Source organism: Zalophus californianus, chromosome 2, assembly GCF_009762305.2.
Source record: "Zalophus californianus isolate mZalCal1 chromosome 2, mZalCal1.pri.v2, whole genome shotgun sequence".
NCBI lineage: Eukaryota > Metazoa > Chordata > Mammalia > Carnivora > Otariidae > Zalophus > Zalophus californianus.
Genome location: NC_045596.1, coordinates 84,082,334 through 84,099,125, shown reverse-complemented (window position 1 = coordinate 84,099,125; position 16,792 = coordinate 84,082,334). Strand labels below are relative to the sequence as shown.

Below are 16,792 nucleotides of genomic sequence, written 5' to 3'. Positions count from 1 at the left end.
AGCGGTTAGTGCAGGAATGAGGAAGTCCGAACAGGGCTAGAGGGGGTGCGGGGCGGGTAGGTGGCGGGACTCGGGCCACACGTCCCCGGCGTGGCCCCCACTGGCCCGAGTTCGGCTTACCGTGGTGGCGAGTCCGCGCTCGGCCTCCCTGCGCCTGTGGGCTCCCCTCCCGGGCGGCGCGGGCCTGCGGGCCGTTGAAGGAAAAAGCAGCGGCCGGCCGGAGCCGGAGCGGGTCCGGTGCGGGTCGGGTCGGGTCCGGGCGAGCGGGCGCGCGGTCTCGCCGGGCCGGGCCAGTCAGCGCCGCGCCATGTCCGCAGCGCGGGCGGAGGGAAGCGCAGGGCGCGCGGTGGCCGGGCCGCGGCAGTGCCGCCTTCCCGGCCGCGGCGTCTCCGGCCTGGGCTGCGCTGGGCTCTCGGAGCGGGGCCGGCGGCGGGGCGCAGGCCGAGGGCGGCGACGGCGGCGGCGGCGGCGAGAGGCCCGATCGACGGGAAGGGCAGGGGAAGCTGTCAGCGCGTCGCCGGGCCGCTCCGGTGGCGAAACCTCCTCTTCCTGCCCCGGCTCGCTGGTGCACTTCTCTCTCTTTCTCTCTCGCTCACTCTCTCACTTCCTGGCTGGAAATTCCCACTGACGTCGAGAGAGAAGACAGACGGACACCCGCGCGCACGCAGCGGGGGCGGGAGGTGGGGTCGCCGCCGGGGGTGGGGGAAGCCCGCACTTTTGTGGGCGCCGTGCGCCCCCGGCCCGGCCTCGCCGCCCCGGCTCGGCTCCTGCCCCTAAGAGCCGCTGTGGGACGCAGGACTGGGGGCGCGCGTTCAGCGGCCGGGACGCCCGGGTGCCCTGCGGAGCTCCGGCTCCCCAGCGGGCGCTCCCAAAGCCTCAAGGGCAGGAGCGGACGGGGACGCCCCCCTGGAAGCGCCTGCGGGGCCGAATTGTCCCGGGAGGCAGGCGGCGCGGAGGCGAAGGCTGCGCGGCCGTTGGAGTCTGGCGATCCAGAGCCCTAAGGACAGGCCCAAGCATCTGGAGGGGATGATGGGGCGGCCTGGAGCCAAGCATGCTGTGTATAAAAAGAAATCTCATCTATATATTCCTTTTAAGTTGTCTCGTTTACACAGATCTCTCCACAGATTAAATGGGATTGCTATATCATAACTGACTTCTGTCCAGTGGATTCTGAACATCTACTGGTTTTTGGTGAGGTCTTAAATCTCCTGGTTATGACAGTTATTCAGAACGTTCATCTGTAGGGTGTTGTCAGGCCTTTATGATAATTACCGTGGATAGAATTATAGTAATGGTGGTAGCAATAGTTTTTGGTTCCCAGCTGATAAAGAGAATACTGATCCAGCGGATGGGAGTTTTTTTCTTTCTTTCTGGAGAGAGCACTATTAGAACTGGCAGACAGGTCTCCCTGTGACCACCATTCTGTAGCTTATGGGCTTCTTTACGTGCCTGGCACCTTGCTAGGCAAAGGGCTGGGGATACCTTAGGATAGAATAGCTCCCAGAATAAGAAACCTTGAGCTGAAATAGATACTGTAAAGCTCATTATCTCACCACTGGGTTCCGTGACAACTGTGTAAATTTAACTTTAAAAACCCTAATAAGCACGCAATCACCACGCGGTGTTGCTATGGCATTTGATTGCGGTTGCAAGTTGGCCATTGTTTTCACGCCGGCTCCCAGCCCCCTTTCCTCCCTCCCTCCCCTCCCCGAGGCAATCACAGGGTTCTCAAAGGAGTGTTTGGCAGGGGTGTAGAGATCCATTTTGACTGGGTTTGGGGTGAGTCTCTGCAATGTCTTTGGAATCAAGCAACAGTCTACCATGAAGCGATTTCATTTAACTCCCAGAGGTTATTTGTACAACTGGAATCCAGGAAATTTTATAAAGATTAAAGACAATGACTTTTTAGAAACCCCATGTCGTTATTTATAAGACATTATTAGAGGGGCGCCTAGGTGGATCAGTCCGTAAGCGTCTGCCTTCAGCTCAGGTCATGATCCCAGCGTCCTGGGATTGAGCCCTGCATTGGTCTCCCTGCTCAGCGGGGAGTCTGCTTCTCCCTTTCTCTCTGCCCTGAGGCGCCCGCACGCAGCCTGCGCGCGCTCTCTCTCTCAAATAAATAAAATATTTTTAAAAATACTTCTATTAAAAAAAGACATTATTAGAAATGTTTTCAATATTGTATTTTAGTAGATGAATATATAGTGTACGTAAAATTATTTTTGCCACTCATATGAGTATAAAGAGTGCAAACTTCCATGAAACGAAAAAGTATTAGGGAAGTAGTTTTCTTTACTGGGCAGATGTGAACATTCGCAGAGTGAATGTGGGGTGTGGGGTGTGGGGAAGTGGGGGTGGGGTAGCCCATTGATGAAAGAATGGAGAGATAGGATTGTTAGAAGAGTAGAGCCATCATGACATATTTTGGGAACAAAAAATAAAGAGTATTATTTAGTAAAATGGATTAAATCAAATTTCAAATTCAAAATTTTCCCACAGAATAAACTTAAAATTGAGGATGGGGTGTTAAGCAGATAAATTAGCTTCCTGAGGCTGCCGTAACAATTACCAAAACTAGGTGGTTTAAAATAACGGAAAGTTATTCTCTCACAGTTCTAGAGGCCAGAAGTCAGAGATCAAGTTATTGGCATGCTCCCTTTGAAGGCTCTAGAGAAGAATCTTTCTTTGCCTCTTCCTAGCTTCCGGGAGCTCCCACAATCCTTAGTATTCCTTGGCTTTTAGCTGCATCACTCACATATCTGCCTCTGTCTTCACATGGCCTTCTTCTCTGTGTCTCCTCTGTATCTTTTCATCCACATCTCCCTCTCCTTTCTCTTATTAAGACACTAGTCATTGAATTTAGAGCCCATCCCAATCCAATATGACTTCATCTTAACCTGATTACATCTGTAAAGACCCTATTTCCAAATAAGGTCATGTTCATAAGGACCTGGGGTTTAGGACTTCAACATTATCTTTTAGGGAATGCAATTCAGTGCGTTACAGTAAGCAAAACTGTAATAGTTGCCCACCTGCTCTTTTTGGTTCACCAGTTAATTTTCATGTATTCCTGCTTTGTTTCCTAACACTTTTTCTATACCCTGTACATACCTGCTTTAAGGAATGTTTCTTATGAATTCATCTACCCTAACGTGTCAAAGGGCATTTGTCATTATCAGGCTACAAAGGAAAAAATGCCCAGATGTGGAATTTCACACATCAAGACTATGGAAAGGACAAGTTGTGTGGTGTTTGTCACCAGTCTGTGAAATCACATAAATTTCCCTTCTCCTGAAGCTGGGTTTTGGAAATGTTGGTGTCCAGAGAAATTTTTTCTTTAAATATATATATTTTTAAAGATTGTATTTATTTGTCAGAGAGAGAGAGAGCATAAGCATGGGGAGAAGCAGACAGAGGGAGAAGCAGGCTCCCCACTGAGCAAGGAGCCCCACATCCCGTATCATTTTTTTTTTAAGATTTTATTTATTCATTTGAGACAAAGAGATAGAGAGAGAGACAGCATGAGCAGGGGGAGAGAGAGAGGGAGAGGGAAAAGCAGGCTCCCCGCCAGACCAGGAGCCCAATGTGGGGCTCGATCTCAGGACCCTGGGATCATGACCTAAGCCGAAGGCAGACGCCCAGCCATCTGAGCCACCCAGGTGCCCCTAGGTATCATTTCTTGAGTGAATATTGTATGCGAGGGAGTATGCTAGGCACTTATTTTTTTTATCTCATTTACTTTTTAATTTTTTAAAAAGATTTTATTTATTTCTTTAACAGAGAGAGAGAGAGAACCCAAAAGTAGGGGGAGCAGCGGAAGGAGAAGCAGCTCCCCACTGAGCAGGGAGCCCTGACTTGGGGTTCAATCCCAGGACCCTGGGATCATGACCTGAGCCAAAGGCAGACGCTTAACCGACTGAGCCACCCAGCACCCCTGTCCAGAGAACTTTGAGATTGAGATCTGTATAGGGCATACATTGACAATGAGAAATGATTTAGTGTGTGATGGGGATTCACAAATGCAGATCCATACGTCTGAGTCTTGCAAACTCTAAGACCCGTCTCGGTGATACAACAGGCCTGAATTGCATTTCTGTAAAGGGTACAACTTGCTTCAGGTCATGAAGCTACCTCAACTTGTTTGGTCACAGGTCTTGGCGATGGGAGCCAAGATGAAATGGAAAGGTTTCACTAGACTTGAAATCAGACTTGAGGTGGAAACCTGGCTTTGCCTTGAATTATCTGTGTAACCTTTGCCAAGTAATAGTTTGTATGAACTTCAGTTTCTTCACTTGTACAATAAACATAACATTATGGCTTATACATTGTGCTGTATAATAACTATCTGTAATGTCTTACATTTATATGTTGTATTGCTATGATCTGAATGTTTGAAAGTTCAGATGTTGAAATCCTAACCCCCAAAGTGAAGGTACTATGAGGCCTTTGGGAGGTAAATAGTTCTCATGATTGGATTAGTGCCCTTAGAAGAGACTCCATGAGCTCCCAGGTTGGTGAACACGTGGAGGTGGGGGAAGAATGGCATGCCTGGAGAGAGCATGGAAGCTCTGTGTCCTTTTCCCATGCCTTGCCCTATGGATCGCTTCATCTGGCCGTTGTTTTGTATCCTTTATCATATCCTTCAATACACTGGCAAATGACACAGAAATATTTGAACACCATGGACTGTTTTTCCATGTACTGAGACTATACATCATCCAATGACTATCAGTTTGATGGGGAAGTTATTGAGGAGTACACATGCTCCTCCATGTCAACAGAGACACGAAAAGGGTATCATTTGACTAGTGACACCTGTATCAGACAACACACACACAACAGTCAAAAAATCAACAAATTGGGGCACCTGGGTGGCTCAGTCGTTGGGCGTCTGTCTTCAGCTCAGGTCATGATCTCGGGGTCCTGGGATTGAGCCCCGCATCGGGCTTCCCGCTCAGCAGGAAGCCTGCTTCTCCCTCTCCCACTCCCCCTGCTTGTGTTCCCCCTCTCGCTGTGTCTCTCTCTCTCAAATAAATAAATAAAATTAAAAAAAAACTCACACAAAAACTTTTTTTAAAATCCACAAATTATTTGGAAGCTATTATGATGATTTGTGGGACAATTTGTTCTACAAGCCTATCTTTTGGCATACATAAACCAATTCCTGAAGAATGGGCCAGCAGCTGCAAATACACGGCTTTAGCACTGCAAAGGCTAGATTCCCCACTTCCTATCCTTCAATTCACTCAGGGATATTAAAAGAAAATATCATATTCAGACAACTGAACAAATTATTAAATTCTTGTGTATGCTGTTGGTAGAGAGAGAGAGAGAGAGAGAGAGAGCGACTCCAGAGACCTACCTCCTCCCTTTTGCCATGTGAGCCATGTGAGGATACAATGAAAAGTCTGCAACCTGGAAAAAAGCCTCATCAGACCAGCTCGACTTTCAGCCTCCAGAAGCCAGAAATAAATTTTTGTTGTTTATAAGCCACCCAGTTTGTGGTATTTTGTTACAGCTGCCCAAGTTAGCGGACTAAGATGTATATATGCAACAATAATGTATGTGTTACATTATAATAACCCTACCTCACCGAGCTCTAGAGCAAAAGGGGAGAGAGAGAGAGAGAGAGAGAGAGAGAGAGAGAGAGAGAGAATGTAAAGCTTATACAATGTAAACGTTTAGCCTAAGAAAAAAGACTTGACATTAATTTTCTCCTAGGCTTACAGGGCAAATGTAGTTCCACTGTTGACACACACTGGGTAACCCACTCAGCTTTGCAACATCTCTCCCTGCTGATAGTGGAGCATTTCATTTCGCCACCACTGGAGTGCTTGCCGTATTCTGTGTGGTGCTTGCACAGTTAGCAAGTCCTATTGCATGGACACTCAAGTAGCCTGTGTAAGTGGTTGCAAAAGAGAAAGAAGATACAATCTCTACTAGAAGAATGACCCCTTAGGGAATAGCCGGAACAAAAGTAATTTGTACTCTGGATTATTTCACTAAGAATAAAACCAATCTGAGAAGGCAAAGAAATCACCTTCCTCTTTAGATTATATAAAGAATCCAGAATTGTATTCCCTTGCAATGAAGATAAAGACAGCAATACATTTTAAAAAAGAATGTCACTAGGACGCCTGGCTGGCTCATTTGGTAGAACATATGACTCTTGGTCTCCGACTAGTGAGTTGGAGCCCCGTGTTGGGTACAAAGTTTACTTAAAAAAGAAAAAAAAAACGGTCATAATTCTAAAAAAAATAATAAAAAAATTAATATATTAAAAGAAGAATGTCACTGATCTAATAGATACTAACATCTTTTCTATCAGTGCAAATGGATATTTATGTACTGCCATCACTGCCTTCAAAGAGCTCACAAAACACAAAGGAGTGCTTGAAATTATAATCTAAGGCAGAGTACAATGAATGTTTTCATGGAGGTACACCAAATCCTTAGGCATAGGTAGGGAGAGAACCCACGATGCTTGCAGTATTGCCAGGTGCTTATGCTCTTCAGCTGTGGAGTCCAGTGCTAAGTTCACCTTTGAAACTGTACCTGATTGTGCTCTTCACAGAAAATAATGCACTCCTGTTCTGCCCTGAGTCGCTGTGTGACCCTGGAAAAGGAACATCATTGTTCTAAGCCTCCTTTTCCTTACCTGTAAGACAGGATGATAATTATACCCACCCCATATTGGTATTGTAAGGGTCAAATGAGATACATGTCAGATGCTCAGGAAACTCACATTTATGTTGGTTATTATTATCAATGCAGTTGTTTCTCAGAGGAAAAACCAAATGACGAAGATAGCATTTAGTGGATGTTAGAATAGTGGATAAGATGTGATGGTGAATTGGGGGCGCCTGGGTGGTTCAGTCTGTTAAGTACCTGCCTTTGGCTCAGGTCCTGATCTCAGGCTCTTGAACTCAAGCCCCGCAGTGGGCTCCCTGCTCAGCAGGAAACCTGCTTCTCCCTCTCCTTCTGCCACTCCCTCTGCTTGTGCTCGCATGTGCTCTCTCTCAAATAAATAAATAAATAAAATATTTAAAAAAATATGATAGTGAACTGATGAGGAGGAAAAAAACCCCAGATGAATGGAGTGGTGAGAGTTCAAGGCATGAAGTCTGACTTTAAAACACAGTTTATAACAAAAAGACTGCCACTTCCACTTCCTAAAAGTAGAATTGTATGTTGTAATAATTAAAAGAAAAAAATCTAGATTTAGGGATGCCTGGGTGATTCAGTCAGTGAAATGTCTGCCTTTGGCTTAGATCATGATCCCAGGGTCCTGGAATTGGGACCGTGTTGGGCTCCTTGCTCAGCGGGGAGTCTGTCTCTCCCTTTCCCTAAGCCCCTTGTGCGTGCGCTCTCTCTCTCTCAGGTGAATAAATGAAATCTTAAAAAATAATCTAGATTTATTCCCAGGCACCCACCTGCTAACATTTTTTGTCTATCACCTCTCTAAAGCACACTCATAGCACTTAAAATATATCCCATAAATAATAATGAAATGTTCAAAAAGACTATTCTCTTAAAAACTGTAAACTAAGGGCCTGATGGAAACAGGGGAAGTACGTATTGTTTCACCAAAGAATTGGCCATAAAAGCATATCCTATACATGGAGAGACTCAGGAAGAAGGAGAGGATGTGGGAGAGCCAGGATTTGAATCTAAGTCAACTTGACATCTACATGCGGGAGGCTGAGATGCAGGTGGTGGGAAAGAAGTTGCAGTTTGTGAACATATAGAAGTCCTGACATCATTTACACTTTTCTTTGAGGCAGACAAGAAGGAATGGAATATCTATTGTTTTCCTCTTTATAGAGATCACAAAATAATAGTCTTTTGCTGCTTCTAGACAATAGTCATTCTGGAATTTACCAACAATAAAAGTGGGCAAAACAAATACTTTCTTTTTCAAAGACTTTTATAGCAAAATACATCCTAAATAAATGAACTACTCAGACCAGAAAGAGTTGATATTTTATGTGATCCTTTCATAATCTAAGTGAAAGATGATTTGGATTCAAGCTAATGTAATGGTAGTAGAAATAGTAATCTCTATCATTTATCGAATTCTTCCAATTTGTGACATTGTTTCCAGTGTATTTATATGATGTTTGGAGTAAATAATACTAGCGGCTATTAAAAAAAAAAAACAAATGTCAGGCGACTGGGTGGCTCAGTTGTTAAGTGTCTGCCATCGGCTCAGGTCATGATCCCAGGGTCCTGGGGTTGAGCCCCGCATCGGGCTCCCTGCTCTGCAGGAAGCCTGCTTCTCCCTCTCCCACTCCCCCTGCTTGTGTCCCCTCTCTCGCTGTGTCTCTCTCTCTGTCAAATAAATAAATAAAATCTTAAAAAAAATAAAAAAAACAAATCTCGGTGACTTAACACAACAAAAGTTTTAAAGTTTACTTCTCTTTCACACAAAATTCACTGCAAAGGTTTGTGGTTGGGTGGCTCACCTGGGCAGCTCTTCTCGAGCGATTCAGAATCTTTCCATCATCCAACTTCACCATTGTTATTTGTTGCTTCCAGTGTTGCCTCAGAAAAGGAAGAGAGAGCATAAGAAATGTTAAGTCTTCTTTTAAATGTCTTTAATTGAAAGTGACACAATACTTCTGCTTACATTCCATGGTCCCACTTCGATGCAATGGATCCAGGAACTACAGTTTGTCTGGGTATTTAGGAAGAGGAAACAAGTTGAGTGAGCATATGGTTAATAATTGCTACATACATATTAACTTATTTAATTCTCCAACAATTGTATAAGATAGGTTATTACCCCCATTTTTACAGATGTGAAGTCAAATCATTGTCCTAAGTTTTCATAACCAATATGTAGAAGGGGAACCCGGATTTGACCCTAGCTGATTTGCCTCCAGCACCCATGCTCTTAACCACTACACTAAACTATTTTTCCAATGAAATGAAAAGGAGAAGAATTTAAGAGATTTTTAGGAGATAGGGCCAATAGGACATGTTTATAGGTTATATGGGCAGTATGAGTAAGAGAAAGAGTGAGAGACAGCTCTGAGATTTTTAGGCTGGATGATTGGAATGGTAACATCACAACTGAGAAAGAATCTATGGGAATATCATATGTTCAGTTTTAGACGTGCTAAGTATGATAAACTGAATGAGATCTCCATGTGAAAGTGACTAATGCTCAAATGAAAATTCAAGCCTGATGCTCAGAGAGACATACGGTTGGAGCTCTAAATCAAGAAAGAACTGCATGATAGTAGTCGTGACCCAATATGAGTGACCAAAGAGAGCTGGAAGAGAAGAGAACCAAAGAGAGAAATCGGAGGAATAATTATTGCTGGGATTGATGTGTGTGTGTGTGAGAGAGAGCGCGCGAGAGTACAGGGAGCGCAAGAGCAAGCTGGGGGAGGGGTGGGGACAGGAGATGCCTAAAGACTCCTGAGGTGCCATCGAAGGCAGGAAGAAGGCCTAGAAAACGAGAGAAGAGAGAGAGTTTCCGGGATCAGAGTGTTCTACAGTGTCAAATACTGAAGTCAGTTCCTGAAAGGTGAGGATGAGAAAAGACAGTTGAATTTGGACATTATGAAATCCCGTACATGGTTATAGGGCATGGTTCTGCAGCTAAGGAAAAAAAAAAACCAGTCTGTATTCTGCTCACTCTGTTCACTCTGTTTGGAAGAATAGAGAATTTTACTAATGCTCAAAATGGTGATGATAACAGTGGTCGTGGTCCTATGTTACTTTATGGGATTGTTTCAGTATAATGATGAGAGCCAAGAGCCAGAATCTAACCTAAAAAGTGAGTGGGAAATGGAGAAGGGAAGGCCGTAAATGCAAAAGAATCTCAGAGTTTGGAGGGAGAAGAAGGAAGGAAAGAGAAATTAGTGTGATTCTTCGTTTATTTAACTAACGTTTATAGAGTGCCAGGGGTAAAGAAAGTTTGGAAGCGTTGAAAGATAGTTTACTGAGTTAGTAGAATTCATAAAAGAGAGAAGATTAATGAAGCAGCAAGGTGCCAGAAGAAAAGAGAAGGGGGATATGTAGGGGTCACAGTCTAGGTGAAGGGATTAGGGAGGACAAGTCTTCCTGTCTGAGAAGTGAGGAGAAGTGAAGCGAAGAGAAGCTTCGGAGGAGATTAGACTCTAATCATCAGCTGAAATGCACTAAACCAGAACCAAGGATGGCTATTAGAAGTTTATTAGTTTGTTAGGGCCAACATAACAACATACCACAGGCTAGGTGGCTTAAACAATAGAAATTAATTTTTCTCATGATTCTGGAGGCTACAAGTCCAAGAACAAGGTGTTGTCTGTGTTGGTTCTTTCTGAAGTTTCTCTCCTTAGTTTTTTGATAACTGTCTTCTCCCTGTGTCTTCACATGGGTCCCTCAGTGTGTCTGTGTCCCAATCTCCTTTTCTTATAAGGACACCAGTCATATTGGAGTAGGGACTACTCCAATAACCTCATTTTTAACTTGATTCGCTCTTTAAAGAGTCTATCTCCAAATACAGTCACATTCTGAACTACTGGGGATTAAGAACTCAACATATGAATTTTGGTTGGGACACAACTCATAACAGAGATATCCTCTATTGATTGGCATAAAGACACGGAGCCAGAAAACCACCTCATCCCTGTTTGCCCGGGACTATTCTGGCTTTAGCATAGAAACACTTTGTGTAGGACATCTCAGTCCCCAGCAACCCAGGGTGGCTTGTCAGGCTACTTGAAGCCAACAAAACTGGTTTGAGTGAAATCAGACTTGCTAATGGGCATCCCATTGAGACAGCTATCAATTACTTGTTTTTAAGAAGGAGGTTTCTATTTCCTGAAAGATTCCATATCTAGTTGTCAAGGCTATTCATAAGTGATGGTCTGATGCCTATATATATATATATATATATCTTTAATATATCTAATAATCTCTCTCTCTATATATATATCTTTAATAGAATAATCATGTCCTTGCATATATATTTCTCCTGACAAACTTTTATAGAAATCTGGAAGAACTCATTGTAAGAGTAATATCCATTATAATAGATCTCCATTTATCATTTTGGCAGCAAGACTTCTGTAGAAAACATTTTCAGGACTTGTTTTTTTTTTTTTTTTAAAGATTTTATTTATTTGACAGAGAGAGACACAGTGAGAGAGGGAACACAAGCAGGGGGAGTGGGAGAGGGAGAAGCATGCCTCCCGCGGAGCAGGGAGCCCGATGCGGGGCTCGATTCCAGGACCCCGGGATCACGACCCAAGCCGAAGGCAGAGACCCAACCATCTGAGCCACCCAGGCACCCCAGGACTTGTTAAAGAACAAATTCAAATAATGCTGTTTATCTATTGACTATTTCACTGTTTCAACAATTTTTTAAAACTTTCAATTCAGGGCACCTGGGTGGCTCAGTTGGTTAAGCACCTGCCTTCGGCTCGGGGCATGATCCCAGTGTCCTGGGATTGAGCCCCACATCGAGCCCCGCATCAGGCTCCCTTTTCGGCGGGAAGCCTGCTTCTCCCTCTCCCACTCGCCCTGCTTGTGTTCCCTCTCTCGCTGTGTCTCTGTCAAATAAATAAATAAAATCTTAAAAAAAAACCCATTTCAATTCAGTACGCTTTAAAAGTACAGTCATTTCACATAAATGAATTGTCTTTACAGCATTATATAGTCCTTCCAGCCAACCTTTTCTGAGTGTGTGAGTGTTGAGTGTATGTGCCCGCACAGTTGCAGGAGCTGATGTTAGATCTGGGGAAGCAGGGGAGCCCTGCATAAAGCTGGGAGTCACACTGGGAACAGCTACCCCTGGTGGTCCCAAGACTGTCATGCAGTGAGGTCCACAGTCCCTGAGTTGAAGAGGGCAGTGAGATAGATGGCCAAGTCCTACTGACTTTCTCAGTGGCGCCCTTTCCAACAGCCAAAATTGCCTAAGATCCTCTTATCTGCTTCTCTAGTTCCTGGGCCATTATATTTAGTTCATTGTATTGAACTGTATGATATATATGTTATATATATCATATAAATCATTGAGTCCATATTTATTATTTTTAATATAAAAATGTAGAACTTTCAAAAATAATGTCATAAAATAAAAAAGTACAGAATATAAAAAGAAAATCCAAGTTGATAAATATAACCGGTTGAACTTGCTCTGTGGAGCAATCTGAGCGTGGACAGAAAGCAGAGGGTACCTAACAGAGCCATGAAGGAGAATTTAATGAAGAAGTTTTTGACAGGGGTGGGGCAAAGTTAAGGGAAACCAGTAAGTGATGGCAAAGCATCCCAGAGATAACAAGAAAAGGGAGACTTTGCCACTCCTAGGCTTTCAAAGACAAGGAGAGAGAACGGTTGCCCAGAACCATGAAAGAGCTGGTAGCTGTAGGAGAAGAGTTTTAGAAAAGAGTTGGGCATTTCACTGAGGAACTGGCCACGGACAGCTCACCCCATGGCAGGGAGGGAGCCAACAGAATATATTACCCAACACATCTCCAGTGTTTCCCATTAAGATGACTTAAATGGAAGCCAGAGGCACAAAGCAAGATGGAGAGAAGTGGAGAGAGAGAATGGATCTGGAGGAGAAAAAGCAGAATATCCCGAACATAATGCAAGTCCAAAGTCACTATTATAAAAAAAGAATTTAATGGTCAGTTTATAGTGGTGCATGCAGACTCCTGCAATTAATTCATCCTGACCGGGACAAAGGGTGGTTGTGGGGAACAGAATGGTACAATGCCTGGAAATATCATTATACAAGTGTGACCTGAAATACTCAGGAATCCCATTCCTTTTACAAGCCTGTTAGATGGAGATTAAAATACGGAAGAGAATCTATCTATTCTTACCAGAGACTAGATCAGAAGAAAGCCTCCTAAGTACCAGATTACATTGGTCCATTGAAAAATAATTTTTGGTGGTTTGAACCTAAATTATTTCTAAAGCATTTCATCCACCTGGTCAGATCAGGTCACTTCTCAGTTCAAAATCTTCCAATCGTTTCCTCAGTTACTCAACACAAATACCACAGTCCTTACAATGATCTAAAAAGATCCTTCATAATCTGGTTGTTTGCTGATTCTCTGATTTCATCTCCACTCCACTGGTTACTCTCTCTGTCCCAGAAAATCCGCCATTGCTGCTCCTTGAACACCCCAAGCACACTCCCCACACTGCCACCGGGATCTTATGTATCCACTGTCTTCCATGCTTGAAACACTGGGCAATACTCCATATGGTGCACTCCCTCACTTCCTGCAGGTCTGTGCTCAAATGTCACTTTGTAAAATAGTAACACCAGCCCTTCAGCATCTGCAATAGAGGTACAATCATATTAAAGTCAATTTGAGTCACTTTTTTCTTTTCAAAGTGGCTTTCATTGTTGCTTTTAGAAAAGTCAGCCTGGAACAGCCTAATTGCTGCTTTTCTGATTTTTTTTCTTTTATTTTCCTTTTTTTCTGATTTCCTTGTGATGAATGTAGATGTGGTCTACTTTAAATGCCGTACTTTAATTTTATTGTTTTTTTTTAATAGGGCTTTTGGATCTTAGAATTTAATATCTTTGAACAATTCTGGAAAAATCCTAATCTATTGTGTTTCCCAATATTGACTAATATTACTAATAATATTATAAATACCATTATGAAGTTATTACTGTCATTTTTATGTTCCAATATCTCTTAATATCTTTGTCTCTTCCTAGTGCATTCTGAATAATTTCTTTACATTTATCTTCCAGTTTACTGATTCTCTTTTTCAGATTTATCTTCCAGTTCACCAGTTCTCTCTTTAACCACATCTTATTTGCTATTTACTACAGCAACTGCATTTAAAATAATAAATTGTCTACATTTCTTGAAACTGTATCTTTGGAAATTTTTTGAAGCTTAGATTAAAATTGAATACTCCAGAGAATATTTATGTTTCTTTTTGCCTATACTTTGGGTATATTATTAGTTTAGGAACACTTTAAAAATTTTTTTCTATTTTTTAAAGATTTTATTTTATTTATTTGAGAGAGAGAGCACGTGTATGAGTGGGGGGAGGGGCAGAGGGAGAAAGAGGAAGAGACTCCCCACTGAGCAGGGAGCCCGACAACAACCTTTGACTTGGTCACAAGACCCTGGGATCATGATCTGAGCCAAAGATAGATGTTTAACCTACCGAGCCACCCAGGTGCCCCTAGTTTGGGAACACTTTAAATTAAATTCCCTACTCAAGTGTTTTTGACCTCCACATATAAATTGAGTGGTTATGGATTCCCAGGAGAGAATTTTTTCCTTTTTACATAGTGACAAGGCCTAGACAGGCAATTTCTCAGCTGTTCATTCCTGTTTTCAGCTTTGAGAACATATGAATTTCTGACTTTCATGCAACCTCAGCAATGCATTAATTTTTAGAATATGTTATGTGGCATTTCAATCAGTTATTTCTTTTTTTAAATTTTTATTAACATATTATGTATTATTTGTTTCAGGGGTACAGGTCTGTGATTCATCAGTCTTACACAATTCACAGCGCTCACCATAGCACATACCCTCCCCAGTGTCCATCACCCAGTCACCCCATCCCTCCCATCCCCCTCCACTCCAGCAACCCTCAGTTTGTTTCCTGAGATTAAGAGTCTCTTATGGTTTGTCTCCCTCTCTAGTTTTGTCGTGTTTCATTTCCCCCTCCATTCCCCTATGATCCTCTGTCTTGTTTCTCAATCAGTTATTTCTATTAGTTATTTCATCTTAGTTACTTCAGTCAAGAAGTGCACACTGTGAGAAACACATGGAGTTATTACATATTTTTTAAATGATAGTTTTTTTCCCTCTAGTTAGGGCATCTGTCATAGATTTAACTGTTAATCTTTTAAATTTTAGTTATATATTCTTGAGTGATTTTATTACTTTTTAAAAAAGTTTTCATCTGACTGCCAACAGTTCTATTTCAGGGAAACACCTGTTTGAAGTGTTTATCTTGGTTTTCCTCTCTGGCTTGTTGGTACTACTAGGGCAAGTAGTTATTTTCCACTTCCTGTTCAGACCTCAAACTTTGTATACACTGACCTATAAGTAAGGGTCAAGTAGTTAGGGTCTTTTATGCAGTGGCAAATTTGCAAGGGGGAAAGTTTCTGCTCTTGTGGGCTGGTGGTGAGGCAACTGGCAATAGTCAACATCCAGCTGAGGCTTTGGAAGAAAGTCTTTCTTCTTCTAGATCTCCTCGGGTGCAAGGGAGGACTCTTTTCTAGCCTCAGGGGCCAGGAGCAACTCATCTCTGGGTACAGATCTCCTCCATAGTGTCTGTCTGGATTAGGTCAACTCCCACAACAAACAAAGAAACACATAAGTAAGCATGTGTAGCTCTTTCCTGGAGGTGTTAATATGTTTCCCAGGACTAGCTTTCACTGGGACCATGAAATCCAGACCTTTGCTTTATGCATGCTCCAAACAAAGGAGAGTGAGGGTTTATCTTTTCCTTTAGAAGACCATGAAATCTATGACTCAAGTGCCCCATCCAGTTGCCCCTGCTTACCTGCTCCAACTTTGTTCTTGTTTGGAGAAGTATCTGAGGGGGGTTGGGAGGGGGCTTCGGGGATCTGGGCTCAGTTGCCCATCTTCCTACAATGCCCTTTGAATCATATGTCTACTCTTAGTGACAAAGAAACTCTCAACTAAAAGACATGACCTAAGAGTGCCAGAGAGGCTGTTTGCTAAGGGAAAACAGGAGTGCTATAATTAAAAGAAGGAAAAAGAGATGTTGGGAGGGTATAAACATCTGATATTCCCTGTATTGTAGCACCTATAAACCTGACACATAGTAGATATACGTAGACTACAGTTTTTAAAAAAATGTAATTTGGTTAAATTCCAGGAATAGAATTCCATCCTGATTGCGTATTGTAAATTATTAATGTGGTTCTCAAATGAGAATATGCTTATCTTGGTTAAGATGTTTTTCACTGCAAGGTATAGAATCCCAACTCAAAATGATTTAACAATTATGGAATATTATTAGATTGTGTAGTTGAACTCCTTAGATAAACAGGACTTCAGATCCAATGCAATGAGGACTTTGGCTCCCTTCCCCTCAGAGGCATTTCTTTCTGTTTTCCTGTCTCTGTGTTAGCAGTTTTCTCTTGCTGGCTTTCTTCTTGGTCAAAAGATGGCTTCCAGCTATACCATGGACAACATACATTCTCTTTTTCACACTGAGACACTGAGAGGGAGACAGAGAGAAAGAAAGAGAGAGAGTTCTTATGACTTTTTTTAAGATCAAAGAAGAACTTTCCCCCAAACTTTTAGCAACCTTTTCTTTGATTCTTGCTGGACAGAACTGAGTCATACACACATTCTTTTTAAATGGCTTTATTGAGTTATAATTGACACACAATTAGCCACATGTATTTAAAGTACACAATTTGATAAGTTTTGTTATGGGTATACACCATGAAATCATCACCACAATCAAGATAATGACAATATATATCACCCCCGAAAGTTTCTTCAGGGCCTTCTGTACTCCTTCATTTTCACTCCCCCGTCCTTAACTGATCTGCTCTCTGTCTCTATAGATTAGTTGGCATTTCCTAGAGTTTTACATAAATGGAATCATTCGGTGTGTACTTTCTTTATATTGGGCTTCTTTCATTCAGCATGATCATCTTAAAATTCACGTTCTGTTATCAGCAGTTCATTCCTTTCATAGTTGGGTAGGATTCTGTTATATAGATATACCACAACTTATTGATTCATTCCTTTGTTGATAAACATTTGGGTTGTTTACAGTTTTGGGGCTATACAAATAAAGTTGCTAAAATATTTGTGTATAA

At 42.5% G+C, this 16,792-nt stretch overlaps 1 protein-coding gene across 3 annotated transcripts in view; it reads right to left on the bottom strand.

Moving 5' to 3' along the window:
• The window catches only part of NFKB1 (nuclear factor kappa B subunit 1), a 109,583-nt gene extending 109,337 nt beyond the window's left edge, over nucleotides 1-246 (bottom strand). For all 3 annotated transcript variants that reach the window (XM_027597801.2, XM_027597803.2, XM_027597802.2), the window contains exon 1: nucleotides 121-246. The gene's annotated coding sequence lies outside the window, so the exon portion shown is untranslated. The remainder of the gene's footprint in view (nucleotides 1-120) is intronic.
• Between the last annotated feature and the right edge of the window lie 16,546 nt (nucleotides 247-16,792).